Source organism: Actinia tenebrosa, unplaced genomic scaffold, assembly GCF_029948245.1.
Source record: "Actinia tenebrosa isolate PJP-AT-01 unplaced genomic scaffold, QUT_ActTen_1.0 PGA_scaffold10__47_contigs__length_13832649, whole genome shotgun sequence".
NCBI lineage: Eukaryota > Metazoa > Cnidaria > Anthozoa > Actiniaria > Actiniidae > Actinia > Actinia tenebrosa.
Window position 1 is genome coordinate 12,154,266 of NW_028292570.1, and position 17,663 is coordinate 12,171,928.

Below are 17,663 nucleotides of genomic sequence, written 5' to 3' on the forward strand. Positions count from 1 at the left end.
TGGAGTTATTGATCGTGTTGACATTGCAGTGCATTGTGGAACTGGAACTGAACAACAAAGAAACTTTTAGAATAATATGTTCCCTAAACCAATCCCAAGATGCACTGCGATGACAACTCGATCTAATTTTACTCTTAACCTCGGAATAAATGGTAGTTAGATTACAGACTGATTTACTCGAGCTCACTGTGTGTGGAAGTGGCATTGCTATGCATTATGGGGCTGTAGGAGACGAAATAGACGCCATCTTGAAAATGTCCTCTTAAACCGCCCCACAATGCACTGCAATACCAACTCCAGCCAGTTTATTTCTCAATCTCTGAACGACTAAAAAAACTGGTTTCTACTTACGAAACATGTTTGCTTTAGGGATGAATATGAGAGTGGTTTCATCTTCTTATCTAAACAGGAACCTTTTAGAGAATTGTTTTCCAAGTAGGTTTTGGTGGACGTCAATCAAGGCGTTTCCATGACTCTCCTTAGGCACGTACCCTTGAAAACCTTGTGTTTTCCAACAATGTCATGAAAACACTGTGATTGACGTCCACTAATTGCAAAACCTCATTTTGTCGAGACAAGAAATTGTACGATTTCGCGCGCGATTGTAACTGACAAACTTAGGTAAACAGAGAAAAAATAGTATTCCTTCGCTAGTTCTCTAGGTATATGATATCTCTAATAGCCGGTCTTTCATGTTGAGCACTTACGCTGCAATTATAAAAATGTAGAGTTATTTATCTAAATAATAATTACCCATAGATAACATAAAGGAAAAGTTGACATTTTGAATATTGGGAAGGATATACATTACAATTTTTTTTCCTAGTTAGACCCAGCCTTTACACCGAGTCCCACATGCGCCGAATCCAACGCAAACGAGCGACGATTGGAGTTCATTTGCATTAGATCCGGCACATGCGGAACGCCCAGGCCAGGCCTTAATAACATGATATTAAAATGTAATTTATACTAATTGATATTAAAAGAAATATATAAAGCAACTAGTGGATATAAATAATTTGCTAATTTAAATAATAGAATCAATTAAATTTTTTAAAAACGCTTTCTTGAAAAGATAAGTCTTCACTGATAGCTTAATTTCACTAATACTACTAGATGATTTGTCGTTCCAGCCTTCGCCTCTCTCTTTTCTGTCTTCGTATTTCATCCGTGAACCAAGGGTTTACAGGACGCAAGGTAATGACTCTGTGCTTGACGGGGGCGTGGTTATCAAGAATCGAAGATGATTTATTGTCATATTTGTCAATGAGCTCCTCAATGGCCGTTGGATCACTGTTGAAGAGACGCGAGTTTTTTTTCATCACGATAACGAGACATATCAATCTTCTTTAGACTCCTATATCTAATTTCTTTCTTCTCAAAGGTTGTTTAGCTAACATAATCTTGCAGTGAACAGCACCATGATCAGATATGATAGGAGCTGATGCAGAGATTTTGTGTTCAATTTTATCCTCAGACCTAGTAACGAGGAGATCGAGCGTATGCCCATATTTGTGCGTTGGATCCTTGACAGCCTGAATATAATCAAATGAATGAAGAAGGCGAAGAAATTTACTAGCATTAGCATCATTTGGGGCATCGACATGAAAATTGAAATCCCCAGTGATAAGTATTTCTCTTCGTTCATCCGCCAGCTCTTCCAGGAAAGTGGTGAACTCATCAAAAAACTGATGAACTGTCAAATGATTGCCATTAGAAGGAGGAGGTCTGTAAACGACGATGATTCTGACTGTTTTATTTGATGATTTGAGCAGTGTATCCATATTAATGCTCGAAAGACTTGAAAATATTACTGGATTTCATTTCCAACTTCAGAGGATGTTTAAACAAAATACCAACTCCTCCACCACGACCATTTCTTGCAGAATGCTTAAAACAGTATCCTCTATAGGTGTTAAATCATTTGTAGCAATTAAATTACCAGTTCCTGGATTTAGCCATATTTCTTTAAAAGCCATAACATCAATTTTGTTTCCAAAAACATAGTCGTTCAAGATTATTGCATTGTTCTTAATAGATCTTACATTACTAGAAGGCAAAAGTCAATGGCTTTGCAAGGCTGAAATGTGGGAACCAAAGGAGTACGAGGTATAGCGATTAAATTGCGGCGAGAAGTCCTGTGCTGCTGTCCAGGAGTCCAGTAATTAATGTCTATTCTATTGGAAATCCGTACAGGTATAGGATAAACATTGGATCTATCAGTGTCAGCATTTCCGTCCTCAGAAGACTGCAGAGATAAGTTCGAATATTGTCCGGTACCAACATTGATAGACTTAGTATCAGTTGTGTTCACCCACCATCCAGCATTCTGTTCAACATCCCCAGACAGGAGTAAGAGCTGTGTTATGGGCTGGACCGCTCTCGGTACGAGCTACGGGATCTTTATTCTACTATCTTTTCACTCTGACTAAAACTAATTACATGAGCTCTATTTATAATAACTTCATGACATGTGTCATTCTACAATCAATATGATATTATCGCTGTGCCTTGATTGGCTAATGGAAATAGTAAATTCCTAAGTGTGATATCTTATTAAAGAGTAATACGAGTGAAAATCTTAGAACTAAACATAGCTTAAACTAAAGTTAATGTATGAATATATGGTAAAGGTATAGAAAGGTCTACGAGGAATAATCATATCATAAGCTTTAAAAGAATAGTGCCAAGATAACTAAACAAAGGGGTAAAGAGTGTTTAGGGTGTAACCAGAGGTGTACATGCTGATGGGAGGAGCTAAGTGGTTTACTTGTAAATTCAAAGCATACCATCATCTAAACTTGTGCGTGATGGTAGCCTTACTGAAATCTTATATCGATATTTTCAATAACTAATTGATCGTTCTTTATCTTGTTTTCATACGATAAGAAATAGTAATTAGAAAACTGATGTCTAGCTTAGTCTGTAAAAACATTAATTTTTTCTCTCATAACAGCTGCCTACTCGCGGTCGAATTTGGATAGTACGAAATGCGACTTTGTGAAAATTTAGACTTCTTAAACCGATGGCATCTTACCACTTGATCAATTCTCATTGTTCCAAGCACATTTTTGTTAGAGCACAATGGTCCAAACAGAAGTGAAGTGTCATGCAGCACGCTTGCATCCGGAATATTCAGAATGCAAATTTTGGAAGGTTCACTTTCACAGAATAATCGCCCAAGATGAAATAGGTTTGGTCTTCTTATATGCAGGAAACTGCGCCAAATGTCGATGGAATTCCATATACTTATAGTATTACTATTTCCACAGTAGGCCGGACGGTTTTTAAAACCAGACCACTCGTCTACCGGGCAAAACAGAGCAAAATTGCAGAGAATAGAAATGCGTGTCTGGTCACCATCACGTCCTGTATTATGTATTACCGTAAATCCTCTATTTAGTCCCACCTCTCCAATAAGCCCCCACTCTCCAATAAGCCCCCCCCTCTCCAATAAGCCCCTCCTCTCCAATAAGCCCCCCCTTTTTAAAGGAAAAAAATTGTTAAGCAAGTATTTGTCTTTATCCTGTTTATTTTTAGGTCTCCTCGATGAGCAAATCACCTGTACCGAGCTATAAGATTTGAGACATTAATAAAAGTTATTATTATTTAACATCAGTGGACACGGGCAATACTGATCCTCGAGTTTTGTGTATTTTTCCAATCAAATCTCCTTGTTTACAGTTCCGTTCAGTGACCACGAATAATGGTTGCTACTCGAGGTCGGCGGAGTTGCCGTGCATAATAAAGTATATAGTAATCTAATAAAATCCATAGGATCACCTCATTGCTGTGTATCTAGGTATTGTATACAACATTGCGCATGATCACATGACACTATATGTATCTCCCTATCGTTAGTTATGGGCTCCCTGTGGTCTAACTATGAAACATAGTAATCTAATCTAATCCATATGATCATTTCGATGCTGTTGTGTAACTAAAGCAGCGACGTACACACTGAGAAACATTGTATACAACATTGCGCATGATCACATGACACTATAAAAGTACTGAAAATAGCAATAATATGACCAATGATAGCAATAATGATTATAACACTTAGAAATAACCTGTGAACTGAACAACACAATAGGCAGTTACTGGATGAACTTGAGCAAAAGAATTATCATGATTTGTTAGTAATGGGGTGTAAGCAATCATTGTTCAATGCTGAAGGCAGAGGCAAGTAATTGCTCGTGAGACACTGATGAATCAGAACATTTTGCAATGATTATTTCCTCTTAGATGCCATACAGTAGGACATCATCATTGATGAGCCATGCCTTGCCGTGCCGTGCCGTGCCGTCCTGTGCTGTGCTGTGCTGTGCTGTGCTGTGCTGTGCCGTGCCGCTCTGTGAAATGAAATGAAATGAAATGAAATGAAATGATTATGATTTACATAGCGCACTTTTATATGTGGATATAATCCAAGGCGCTTTACATGGAGTTGTGAATGACAGATTGCTTTTTATGCAATTTACAAGCATGAGTAGCTAGAGATGGTTAGTATGAAGTGGAGGAACTGAGGGTGGTCACTGCCAGGGTTTCTTTTTACGTCCTCAGTGGTTCTTTTATGTCCCCCATTTTTACTGTAGGTTAGGAAGGGTTAGGAGACAGGGCCTACGGTTTAAAGTCCTTGTCCGAGAAGACTTGAAGGTCTTACCATTTGCAGATGTAGTTACAAAGGCAGCACCTTCTCCTCAGTTATTTTAAGACCCTGAGTGTTGGTCCGGCCGAGGCTTGAACCACGACCTCCTGCACAACATGCTGTGCTGTGCTGTGCTGTGCTGTGCTGTGCTGTGCTGTGCTGTGCTGTGCTGTGCTGTGCTGTGCTGTGCTGTGCTGTGCTGTGCTGTGCTGTGCTGTGCTGTGCTGTGCTGTGCTGTGCTGTGCTGTGCTGTGCTGTGCTGTGCTGTAGTTAAGCCAAAGTATATTGGGAAAAGATTTTCTCTGATACTGAATATGTTGCTTAGTAACGAAGTTTACACAAAGCGATATATCTACACCCAAAACCTTTATCTTTTATGTCTTTAGTATCCTACTATCTTCGCTAGTTTACATTTTACATGTTAACTGTGAAGTTTGAGTTATTTTCTCGCTAACCTGACTAAGTGCGATGATATCGACAACGAGAGTTTTTTCTACTTCATGCTCGACAATCTCTTTAAATTTATCTTCGTACTCGGTTTTAGATGCCCCTTGTATTTGAAGAGAAATTGAAAGTGATCGTTTCGAGCTTTAAAACCTTGCAAGAGCCGTTATCGCTTTCGGTGATTAAATTGGTTTGATCCTGTTCTATATTACACAAGATGAATTTCTTGAGGTCTTCGTACTCTGCATTCCACTTGAATTGACTTTTCGATGAGTTAAATGAGAGATTTTTAGCTAGATTTCTAGGATGATCGATAGCCGTGTCAGCCATGTGCTTGATATTCGACCGAAACATTGCAAACAAACGATGGTAAAATTGTTTGTGAAACGAAAAACCCAAATTTTTATTTTCCAAAAAAATTTACTTTCGACAGCAAATTGCAAAATGCTAATTTTCAGTCGTCTTTGAGCAAAACGAATGGGCTGTAGCCCATGGTTTTAAAGTATTTCCTACATTTTGAAAAACGCTAGACAGCACTTGTCTATCTGAGACGGATGAATCTCTTGAAGACATCAACACGGAAATAGTATAACATGTCTAAGACCAAAATCCTGATAAACCATACCCTATCCAGCAGAACATCACCATATAGACTATATATGAAGTGTCCCCTCTCACGTCTGTGAGACTTGGAACATACCCTCTTCACCTGTTCCCACCATTCCCGAAGGCTTCCCGAGGGTGCTCCACGCTCCTTCTACTTGCTGTACCGTGATGCAGGGTTTAAGTGTAATACTCAAAACACGGAAAGAGAGAGCAGCCTTAGATTTTCGCAAAACCATAAGCTTGCTCCAAGTCGACCTCTATTGTCTCCCGCGTGAGCTAATACTCGGTCCATGATTTTTTTATTAATTGTAATCATTTCTTTACAATATTAACCAATATATATATTTTGATACTGCGGTTGAACTGCGCTCCCAAATTCATGAGTTTAACCGCGAGGGTCTGAGGTGAGGATAGTTCCCAGTCCTCCTCATTCATTACAGGTTGTTAATAAAAGTTCAACAGGGTTTTTTCGAAGGGATTCCAAACAACATCCAACATAAAAATACCCCAAACCACCTCTGATCTCTTCAATAACACGTCATGGCTAAGCTAAAGGAGTCAACCGAGTGTAGATGTACTTGTGGACAGTGCTGTTGTAAGAGTTCTATGGAGAAAGTCATGAAGTTAAGTGAGCAATCAACAGTACGAGCCAATGGTGGAGACCATGTTGAACGACGTCCTTTTGCCATCGCATGTGAATGGGACCGAAAACAGACCCAACAATTCAGTGATGATGGCACTAATACATTTTTCTGGTAGGTCAAAATGGTGTTATTGAGCTTGAACTAAAGAAAACTGATAGTTGAAGGAATAACCTTCACCAGCTTCGTGCATAACGTCTGGGTTAATAAGTGTAAACCATTTGTTTATATTAACATTTATTATAACTTGGATTTAAATTAACTCATAAACGCTTCTCATTGAACTTTTATATCGCCTATCAATGACAGTCTTAAGCCAGTTAATAAGGTATGGATTTTTCTGTATATTTGAGTCAAATAATTAACACGAGCTCTTTCTATCTTTGAGTCGAATAACATGGACTCTTTCTACTTGGTGTTGTATTAAAAGCACCTGAAGCATGAAAACAATAGGCAAGGATAATGAAGTTGTAGCTAAACAATACCCTGCTAAACGAAAACCCTAACCCAGAATACAATAAAGATTGGTACACCAAGAAAGACCCATAAAAGGAATCATTAAAATATCAATGAATAAATCAGGAGCTGATTACATAATCACTTACTATAATATGTTTTTGATTTAAATGGAAATTAGTATAATCTGAGACTTGAATGTAGAGTTTAGTGCACTGTGATTGGTCAAGCAACCAGTGATTATGAGACAATATTCTGATCACTGCTTGAGCCATGATTATGAGGTTACCCAATGTTTGCCACAGTGGAAGTAATACAAAAACGTTTTTTTATCTTGAAATTTTGTGTTCATTCTGGTTTAGACTTTCACAACGTCTACTGTCATCTGTGTGTTGCAACTGATGGTGCGCTACAGACTTTTCTATCTTACATTCAAGGCTGAGGGCACATTCCCTATTTGGACCAATTTTAGGAATAAGAAAAAAGTTGTTTTCTGACAGCCTTTGTTTTATTTTGTCTGCAGGCAAGCACATACCATCACAGTCCTTGTTGGAATGCTTGCTGTGCTTGTATATGTTGCATTGTTTGAGTTAACGCCGATGGATAGTCAATATAATACTAAAAGGTATTCTATAATGTTCACAATTACATTTAACAGAAATTAAAGTAATGCTACCACTTGCCTTTCTAAACACCATGTATTAGGTCACTGAGGATCAAACTATGGACCTCTTGCTTAGCAGGCAGCACACTAACCAACCAAGCCACACTTGCTGCTTAAAACAAGTGTGTGAGGTCACTGAGGATCAAACTATGGACCTCTTGCTTAGCAGGCAGCACACTAACCAACCAAGCCACACTTGCTGCTTAAAACAAGTGTGTGAGGTCACTGAGGATCAAACTATGAACCTCTTGCTTAGCAGGCAGCACACTAACCAACCAAGCCACACTTGCTGCTTAAAACAAGTGTGTGAGGTCACTGAGGATCAAACTATGGACCTCTTGCTTAGCAAGCAGCACACTAACCAACCAAGCCACACTTGCTCCTTAAAACAAGTGTGTGAGGTCACTGAGGATCAAACTATGGACCTCTTGCTTAGCAGGCAGCACACTAACCAACCAAGCCACACTTGCTCCTTAAAACAAGTGTGTGAGGTCACTGAGGATCAAACTATGGACCTCTTGCTTAGCAGGCAGTACACTAACCAACCAATCCATACTTTTTTCTTTTAATGTCTGTTATTTAACTTTAAAATTTGTTTCCATTTTACAGAGGATTGTTCGCTTGTGTAATGGTGTTCTTGTTGTTTGGTGTCACTCAGATCAGAGACGGATCATTCAAGCGTCCACACCCTGGTAATGATTGACCAATAACTAACATCTCTCTAGAGTACCAAAGTGATGACGTCACAAAAATATTTTTAAAGAACTTTGGGGTGTTTTGACATTACTGTATCTGAAACTGCATGTAAAATATGATATACTGTGAAATTTCAGGATGATAGTGTGAAAAGCAAATGTAATAAAAAATACATGTAACTTCATACATTTTCTTTTATTTGGTACTGAATTTAATAAGTTTGGATCCAGTGCAAAATAAGAGAAAATGTATGAGGATTTTTTGAACTTAAATCACCCTTAATTTTGCAGAATGTAGGCAATGTCATGTTCTCTTCAAATATGAAATTTGCTAAATTTGGAATTTGATGACGTCACACTTCGGTACTATGATATGTATGCTATAAAATCCATTTATTTTTGCATGAGTTAGCAGCAGTAAGGGGGACACGCGAATCGCCGGCACACCCCCAAAAATGACACGGGTATAACCCGCAGTGACGAGGCCCTACAGGGGGTCTTGCGCGATCGGGTGGCAGCGCGAAAAGTCCCTTACTGCTGCTGTGTTGGGTACCGTAAACGGAGGTTAAGATATTCCTTAGATATAGATGGACGCCATCAAGAGCATACGAAACAAAACTGTGCGTAAGCTAAGAACTCAGGTGTTGGATCGCCTGGACGCCGACTTTGCCTTCACAACATTTATGGAGGGAGATACAGATGAGACGATGAACGAAGAAAGAGCAGAAAAAATTATCGACATGATGCCCGAAGGTAACTACCGGTTGGAGTTGACGTTTATAAAGTACTTAGACGGCGAGTGGATAATCGAAAAGGGCCGTAATCCTATTCGGGCGTCAGGTAAGCAAAACCTGTTTGTCTTAAGTGAAAATACGCGTCCGGGAGCGTTAGTAGGCATTGACATGATGTTTTACGAGGTCGCTTACCCAGTTACTGTGGTCATTTACGGTGCGTACGAGATTAAGAAGCCCGACGTTAAGAAGCTCAAACCAATGCGACATCCAGGTAACTGTGTTGCGAAGTTAGTAAGAGAGTTCTTTGAGGACTCCACCCGTGGTGGTAAGTTAACTTTAAAGAGAAGAGAAGCCATCAGGAAATGGGAAAAAGACACACATAAGGCCGGAGCCACCATAGACAACATCAAGAAGTTAGAGACTGCCTTAGAACGCCGCATACACGTAAAAGATATCACTGACGGGTTCATTTACCCAGGTACGCACAAATACGGAGGTAGAGGTGCCCCCATAATCATTTACCAACACAATGGACACGCTTGGCGAGAACTTAGGTTTCCCAAAAAGAAGGAAACTAAGGTCTATAAAGCTTCTCCGTTGGTAGAATTAGTCCACGAAAACTCCGTTTGGTTGATGGATTCGGAAGGAAGTCAGTTTATGACGCAGGATGGTACTCTTTACCGCCCCGAAATTGAACACCAACGCATTCAAAGTGCCTGTGAAACCTTAGGGGAAGACTTCTCAGACGAGGTCCTTAGCTCTCGTAGTTTGGACTTCTTAGCCGCAAAGAAGAGGAACAGATGGAAGTCCACGCCTAAGGAATTCGCCGACATAGCCAAAGCCTGTGTAGAGCATGGTCATGGAGGTCTGTGGAACATGGAGTATGACGAAAACGAATACGTCTCCTTAGACATGAAACACTGTTACCCCGCAAGTTTTAAAGGATTGGGGGATTGTAAGGAGTATTATGACCGCTACGGACATCCAGACTCACAGTTCTTTCGTGTGTCCTTAGACGGTAGCTATGACGCTCCAGCTACGGGGTTTGTAAGATTAACCTCATGGAAGTTAGCAAAGGGCTTACACCCCATAATTTACGCGTGGTATGGTAAACATTTACAGGAGAAGGAATGGATTCCCGTGCCGTTGTTAAAGTTCTTTGAAGAGCATAAACTTATGACGTACACCGCCCACGAAGCCATATTGTGCCGCTCCTCCTTCACAAAATGGTTACCTGAGCATAACCCCACCGCGCGGGTTGTCATAGGAAAGTTCACTCAGGGCGCAAAAGAAGGCGAAAAACATATGCAGCGACGCTTAATAACGGACGAAGGAGAGTTAAGCTTCCTCGTAAAGCGCGCACATGACGATGGATCGATGGTATCTGTGGAAAAGTGGAACTACTTCGTAGAAGGTCAAAAAGAACATAGGTGGAATGCACTGTGTTACTACCAAGATCACAGACCGCAATATTACCATTTACGCGCCAGTATGTTAGCATATGCGCACATTAACCTTCTTGCAATGCTGCTACGGTTCGACAAAGAGGACATACCACGTGTAGCCACAGATTCCTTGTACGTAAAGCCCGAAGTGTTAGAAAAGATGCAGGAGTTCTACACCGAAGACGAGTTAGCGGAAAGTGGTCAATGGCGCGTTAAAGACGAAGAGATAAAAGCCTGGAGAGAACGTGTGGAATATCATGGTGGACACACAAAAGGCGCCATTACCCCCACAGAAGAGCCATTACCGTTGGTTACGGACCCCATTTCCTACCAACGCTTCTCTTACCTTTACGGAACGGGTGGTAGTGGTAAGACCACCAGGGTTTTGGAACTCTTTCCAAAGATAAAGGTGTTAACTCCTACGCATCGTTTGGAAAGGGAATTAACGGAGATGGGTTACGACGCGCAAACCTACCACAGCTTCTTTCGCTGGAATGGCCAAAAGTGGGTACCGGAGGCAGTACACGACATACCTCCGGTAATACTTTGGGACGAGATTTGCACCGTTCCTTTAGAAATACTGCAGGAGTTCGTAGACTTCCTAAAAGGGAAATGCCAGGTGATATTTGCTGGGGATCCATGCCAACCTCCTCCAATAGCCGGAGAAATGCCCCACGAATGGTTAAAAGGAATGGTAGACCATGCAGAGGAAATCAACACCGACTACCGCAGTAAAGACCAAGTACGTAAATTAAAGGCGGAATTAAGGGGCCTTAGCGACGCGGAACAAAACAAGATACTACGTAAGCACATACGAGCGAAGAAATACGAGGACTTTCTTTACACATGGCATCCAAAGGATTTGGTGCTAAGCAGCAAGCGCGCAGCACAGGCCCGCATACAGAAAGACCTGTTCGAAATACACCAGGAGCGCTTTCCTAGTCATTTGGTACCTGTTTGTTACAAACCCCACGATACCCGCATGCAAAGAAGAGATGTCTGGGTGCCGGGTACCGACGTTCAACTGCAGAACGCAGTAACGCACGATAAAGCCTGGGTACCCATAGAAAAGGTGGAAAAAATAACCTCCCATCCAGACTGGCGCTTGGGCTATTGCATGACAGTCCACAGCGCGCAAGGGCTTACCATAAAGGAAACCTTATGGATTATAGACCAGCGGCTGTGTTGGAGCAACCTTATCTACACCGCCGTAAGCCGCGTGGAGTATGCCAAACAGTTGAAGAGAAGCTGGGGGCCGCAACTGCGTTACGATAAGACGCCAGAAGACATGGCAAAGGAGAACATTGCTAAGAAACTCCTTCGCTACAAGCGGCACGACGAAGAAAAAAATATGACGTTCGACCTATGCGTGGACGACGTCTATAAGAAAGGGGCAAGGTGTGCCAAGTGTAACATACCTCTACTATGGAGGTTTGACCCAAATGACGATCAGCAGTTCTCCGTGGATCGCATAAATAATAAACGCGGGCATTGTAGAGGCAATGTAAGACTGACATGCCTAGAGTGCAATCGGGCGCGTGGAGCTGCGCTACTCTGAGTCTTTGGGGACTATGAGCAGCTCTTCCATGACGAATCCACGACTTGGGCCATTTAGGTAATACAACACGGGTTGCCCTTCCTTGGTGACGGACTTCGAAATCTCATACGTTTCCAAAGACCAGTTAGGATCCGTGGCTCTCTTACTGCCACCTTCGAGTTCCCCCGGCTGATAGAGGTATCTGACCACTATGTCGCTGGGTAGCTTTTTTTCCTTCAGTCCGACCGCCCTCGAACTTCTGACGTAGGACTTGTGTTCCACGTGTTTCTCTTTTATGGCATCCTTGGGTTTCATTCCCGTAGCCCTGGCCGCCTCGTTGTTCAAAGCCGCGACGACCTGGGGGAGCCGCTGAGTCCATTCCCTGTTGCGCTTGGAGGGATCTTCCAGCTCTTTCCAATACTGGTATCCAAAGAGGCGCTCGGCCAGGGTTTTATTGAATCTTTCGACAATGCTCTGACCCCTGTGGTACTCTGCTTCAGCTCTCCTAATCTTAGTGTCGTGGTCTTTCAGGGTCTTGGTAACCACGCCCATGAACTCTGTCCCCACATCCACTTGCAGCAGCTTGGGCCATTTCAAGACACGCTTATAAATCCTACCTAGGGCTTCTGCGACTTCCCCAGAATCCTTACTGGTTATGGGGTCGGCGTCCTTGTATCTGCTTGCGATATCGACTACGGTCAAAGCGTATCTATAGGTCTTTCTTCTCACCTTGTCGTGCGGCAAGAAAAGCAAATCCGCCTGATGAACTTCATTGGGGGTATTTACGGTGAAGCTGGGCCTGGGAATGTACTTGGGCACGGGAAGATAAACCTGCCAGAGGGTTTGTTTTCTTAGCCAGTTCTTAGCCGTTTCTTCTGATACCCTGGCCACGGTCGCGAGTTTCTTAATGGCCGACGCTCCTTTCCAATAGCCTTCAGGCCCATAGTAAATCCTTTTGAGTTTGTCCTCTACGCGGCCCATTATATGAATTCCAAAACAAGATTGATCTTTCGCCCGTTGAAATCCACCGTCTTTCCGTCCACTTTAATGGTGATGTTTATGCTTTCTACCAAATTAGACAAGTCATAGCTTAAAGAAATGGGAGTATATTCTACTGGGTCAAATGGATTACCTTTGGGTAGAAACTTGGACATAAGAGAAGACTTTTCTCCATTGCTGTAACTATTGACCAAGTCGCAATAGACTTCGTAAGAGGATGCGACTTTCCATTTCACGGGTATGGCTGTGTTGGTAATTGTTTTGCCCGAGGCACATAATAAAGATCCCAATGGGTCAGACTTTCCAAAAGTCACTGAATAGTTTGGCATATTATGTTTGAGGGTCATTTCGTGCGGCAATCCTGTGGTGAGAGTATAACCGCGCTTGGCGAGCTCCTTAGCAAGGGTGATTGGCGTGTAATGTCCATCGGGTAGCATTTCACCTTGGTAATTGTTAGGCGCCTTAAGTACGTTGACCATGCCATTGACTAAATTATACCAAGAATTGTACAAAGAGCAACTAACCAGCCTAACCTTATGGGCTTTAATGGGAGGATTCAGATAACTGGTAAAGTTATTCTTGTCGCTTTCCAAAAAGACGATCATTATATTAGATACGCCAAGGCTACGCCTCCCGCCAGCCCTGCGACTCCTACGAATACCAGCTCATTGTCTCTTTGTTTCTTAGAAGGCTGGTAGTAATTCTTAAACTGGGGCTTTCTCATTCTAAAGTCGGGGTGTGCTTGCGCATAGAGCTTAAAGGCGTAGTCTGTATTTTCGAAGTTCTTGTCTGCCTGCATCTTGTCTTGGTAGTTCTTATCCAACCAATCCCTGTAAGCTTGTCTTTTTTCATTCCAAGCTGCAACGTCCCGCTGATATTTCTCCAGCGCTAAGTCGTGTCTCTTCCTTTCGGCGGCCAAATCTCCGCTTTTGTCGCCTCTAACTAATCTATCTAAATACTGACCACCATAATTAGCTCCAGTGAATGCTAAAGCTGCAATAACTCCACCTGCGACCACGCTAGCCATTATATATTACACCGTAGGCAGGTACTTTTCCTTCTGTAGGTAATTTCTTAGCATGATAGCCCCGCATACGGCAGCGGTCATCTTAGCAAAGTTACTCAGGTCTTTACTTGGGTCCTCAGTAAGGTCCTCCTTTAGGACTTTCTTACCTACCCAGCCAATAGCGGCGATGATGGAGGTTGTGATAGCAGCTTCTTGGACGGCGTCAATTAATTTGGTTGACATTATATTACAAAGCGAGAAGGTTACTCCATTTCAGGGATCTTACTTTTTCTAACCTCCACAGGTGCGTGCACGGGCGCGCGATATCTTGGTGGTTCTACCTTTTTCGTTGCCCGCCATTGTAAGTAGAGGCTACCTGCTGCTATAGCGACTCCTAACGCGCCAATGACGTATCCCGGATTAATAAAGGATTCCTCTTCCTCCACCTTTTCCTCCTTTTTTGCCTTGTTCTTTTTATTCATCTCCGCGAGCTTCTTTCCCGCGGCAACTCTGCCTGGGGATTTAGCCTTGGTAATCTTGGTATCTTCTACGGGTGGTTGTTCTTCGGTGCCACTCATCTTATATTAAGGGACTTGAAGGACTTGACAAGTAACTTGATGACGACTTGACAATGACTTGGCAATGACTTGGTAATGACTTGACAACGACTTGACAACGACTTAACTAAGTACTTGACAATGACTTGACTAAGTACTTGAGGCGACTTGATCAGGTACCTCAGCAAGTGCCGCCTGGAAGACCTTTTCAACGTCCCTGTCCTTCTTGAAGTCCTTCCAAGACACCAGTACCTCCTTCAAGTCGACATGCTGAGCTACGTGAAGTGCCGCAGAGGCGACTGCCATTAACTTACCGCACTTCAAAGACAACCAGCCGCAGGTTATCTTAAGTTCTTGGGCGATACCATAGTCCTCGCTTATGTCCTTCCGCAGTTGCTCCACGTCGTCTATGGGCAGCGCAAGTCCAAGCAATTTAGTTGCAAGTCGGATAGCGGAGTCTGCTACGGCGTCTGTGGCCTTACTTGCAAGGGCGGCCTCGTACCTCTTATGGAACTTTTTGACTTCCTCTTCCGACAACTTATTAACCTGCTCATGGGTAAGTTCCTTGCCTATCATTTCTTTGCACTTCCCAGATGACACAAGGATGTTAAGTTGTTCCTTGAGGTTACTTTCATCTAACTGCGTGGGAACTTCATCTAAGAGCTGCTCAATGTCCATATACATTAGGAATCATAGATTCCAACCGTGTAGGGAAACCTCAAAGAGAAGATCATCTTGGAATGTTGGTGCGTTTTTAAATGCCGCATGTATTCGTGCAACTGTTCCTTGGATATCTCACTGCCGTAGTCGCTTAAGATGGTTTCCAGGTCACTCCGGCTCGGAGTATAAAATACGACAAGTGAGCCTATGTTTTCCCTAAAAGGCTTAGAGACGCTGGTAAGCTGCTGCGAGAGCAACCAAACGCTGATATTGTCGTGTCTGCCGCTGAAAGCGAGCTTCACCAACTCCGAAGTGCGTCTTTTTACGTCGTCCCCGCAGGCGATGTCATCCAGTATGAGCAAGGTTTGCGTATCTTTAGGGAATTGTTTGTGCCAGAACTTCAAATCGCTGGATAACTCATTAGGATCTAAGATATCTACGAAGAAGTCGTCATCTTTCACTCCTATGCCTTCCCAGGTGCGATTATTCACGTAGGTGGGGCATAATAGCACTATGTAGTCGAAGCGGTATCTAAAGGGTCCTAATAGCTGCTCTACTACGAACTGGGTCTTTCCGCAGCCGGTGGGTCCTACTATCAGAGCATTGCAGGGAATATGGTTCGGATCCATTATATATACGATGGAGCCTGTGGAAGCAGTAAGAAGGATTGCCACCGACGCAAAAGATAAAAGAGACACCATAGAAATGCAAAGGGAGGAGATCGATCGGCTGCGGGAGCGCGTGCAGGAATTGTATGATGAAATGTGCGGTCTGAAGCGCGCGGAGAGGTTTGGCGCCCTGTTGACAATAGCGGGCTGGGCAAAAGAAAGCGTGCAGGACTTTATTAAGTATCCCTTATAAGGCTTAAATAACACTTAGTTATAATGAAGTGCAAGCAATGTGAAAGGGAGTTCAGCAGCAAGCAAAGATTGCAATATCACGTCGAAAGACGGGTATGCAGTAAGGAAGTAAACAACGTTACCGTTTGCGAGGACTGTGATAAGCAGTTTAGCAGCGCGCAGGCGTTGGAGTACCATCGTAGCAGAAGGGTTTGTTTAAAGAATGTATGCGTGCGCTGCGACGAGGACGTTACCGACGCCTGGCACCAACATAGATGCTACGGTAATTATGATCTGCTGGGCGTAGCATGTGAGGAGCACGGTGACGTTGCCGCCCGATGTTGTCCGGTTGACACCACGAAAGAGTTAACGCGCCGCAAGAAAGAAATAGACGAAACGTTTGCGGAGTTTGACCTCGTAGAAGGCGTAAGGTGGGAAGATAGAGAGTACTGGGAGGCCAACTGTGAGCGCTGCGGCTGTCAAAGGAGCGGTCAACATATTTGGCAGTGTTTGTATGAGGGTCAAGGCGGTTTCAAGGAGTATTTAGATCGCTTCGAAGCTTGGCATGCTGGTAATGAGGCTGTGAGAAAAGCCCGTAGAAGTTAGGAAGCTAAAATAGTAAGATAGGGTTTGTGCAAAGAGTCTCAAATCCCATTCTTATTTTTCTTGTTGTTTGTTAAGTATCATCAACAAAACAACAATAAAAATAAGAATCAACGACATTTAACAAAACAACAAGAATAATAGGAACCCCTTTTAAAGGAGGTTGCAGGATAAGAACCCTTTTAAAAGAAGAGCGGATCGTCACTACCTTTTTTTCGTCAAGAGACGTAGTAAAGTATGACTTGTGCAAAGAGTCTCAAATCCCATTCTTATTTTTCTTGTTGTTTGTTAAGTATCATCAACAAAACAACAATAAAAATAAGGACCCCTTTTAAAGGTATATGCTAGCCTACGCAGCCGCATTCCTTGGAGGATTCCTAATCACCCTTTCAATATATGGACTGTATTACTTGCGAACTACCTGCCGACTGCATTACCCCTTGTAAGCCGCCGCGTAAAAAATACACCTGCCTTCATTGCGACAAGGTATTCTCCGAAGGATCCCATTGGTGCTCCGCGGATCCTAAAGCGCAGCGGGCGCTTAACTACAAAGAGGAGATGGAGTGACTCTTCTTTCAATGTCAAACTTCCATCGGCCATTTACCTTACCATAGCTGCGTAAGTGGGTGAATTCCTCACCTTGGATTACATACCGCACGCAATCTGGCGCCCAAAGTGAATACTCTGAGTCTTTGAGGACTAACCGCAAACAGTCGATGTCTTCAAAGACGATGTAATTTTTTATTTCGTATGCTTTACCTTCTATCAGATCGCGCCAATGTATCACACTCAGCCTCATTATATCTATGAAATATCTTTAAATGCGTTGCCCTTGTCTCCACAGTCTTGAAGCGCTTACGACACCACAAACAGGGAATACGAATGCCTCGTGCATAGTCGCTAACAGCACGACATAGGTCATCATAGTCGTTGCTGATTAACACCTTATAACCATTCTGCTTGTACCTTTCCAATAGTTGGCGTTGACTGTCAGATAATACCCCATTACCTTTGGGAGTCTTCAACTCTATGCAGAAACCGCGGTATCGTGAGTGTGCATTCAAGATGAGTAGGTCAGGCTGACCGCGTTGGTAGCCTTTCTGCCAGCACTTTATGCGTTTGCTGT

General features: G+C 42.8%; 1 pseudogene across 1 annotated transcript in view; it reads left to right on the forward strand.

Moving 5' to 3' along the window:
* Nucleotides 1-6,136: 6,136 nt before the first annotated feature.
* Nucleotides 6,137-17,663, forward strand: part of LOC116295986 (phosphatidylserine synthase 2-like) — a 33,320-nt pseudogene continuing 21,793 nt past the window's right edge. The window contains exons 1-3 of the transcript XR_016119222.1: nucleotides 6,137-6,456; nucleotides 7,322-7,423; nucleotides 8,072-8,154. The product of XR_016119222.1 is annotated as a phosphatidylserine synthase 2-like (transcript). The remainder of the gene's footprint in view (nucleotides 6,457-7,321; nucleotides 7,424-8,071; nucleotides 8,155-17,663) is intronic.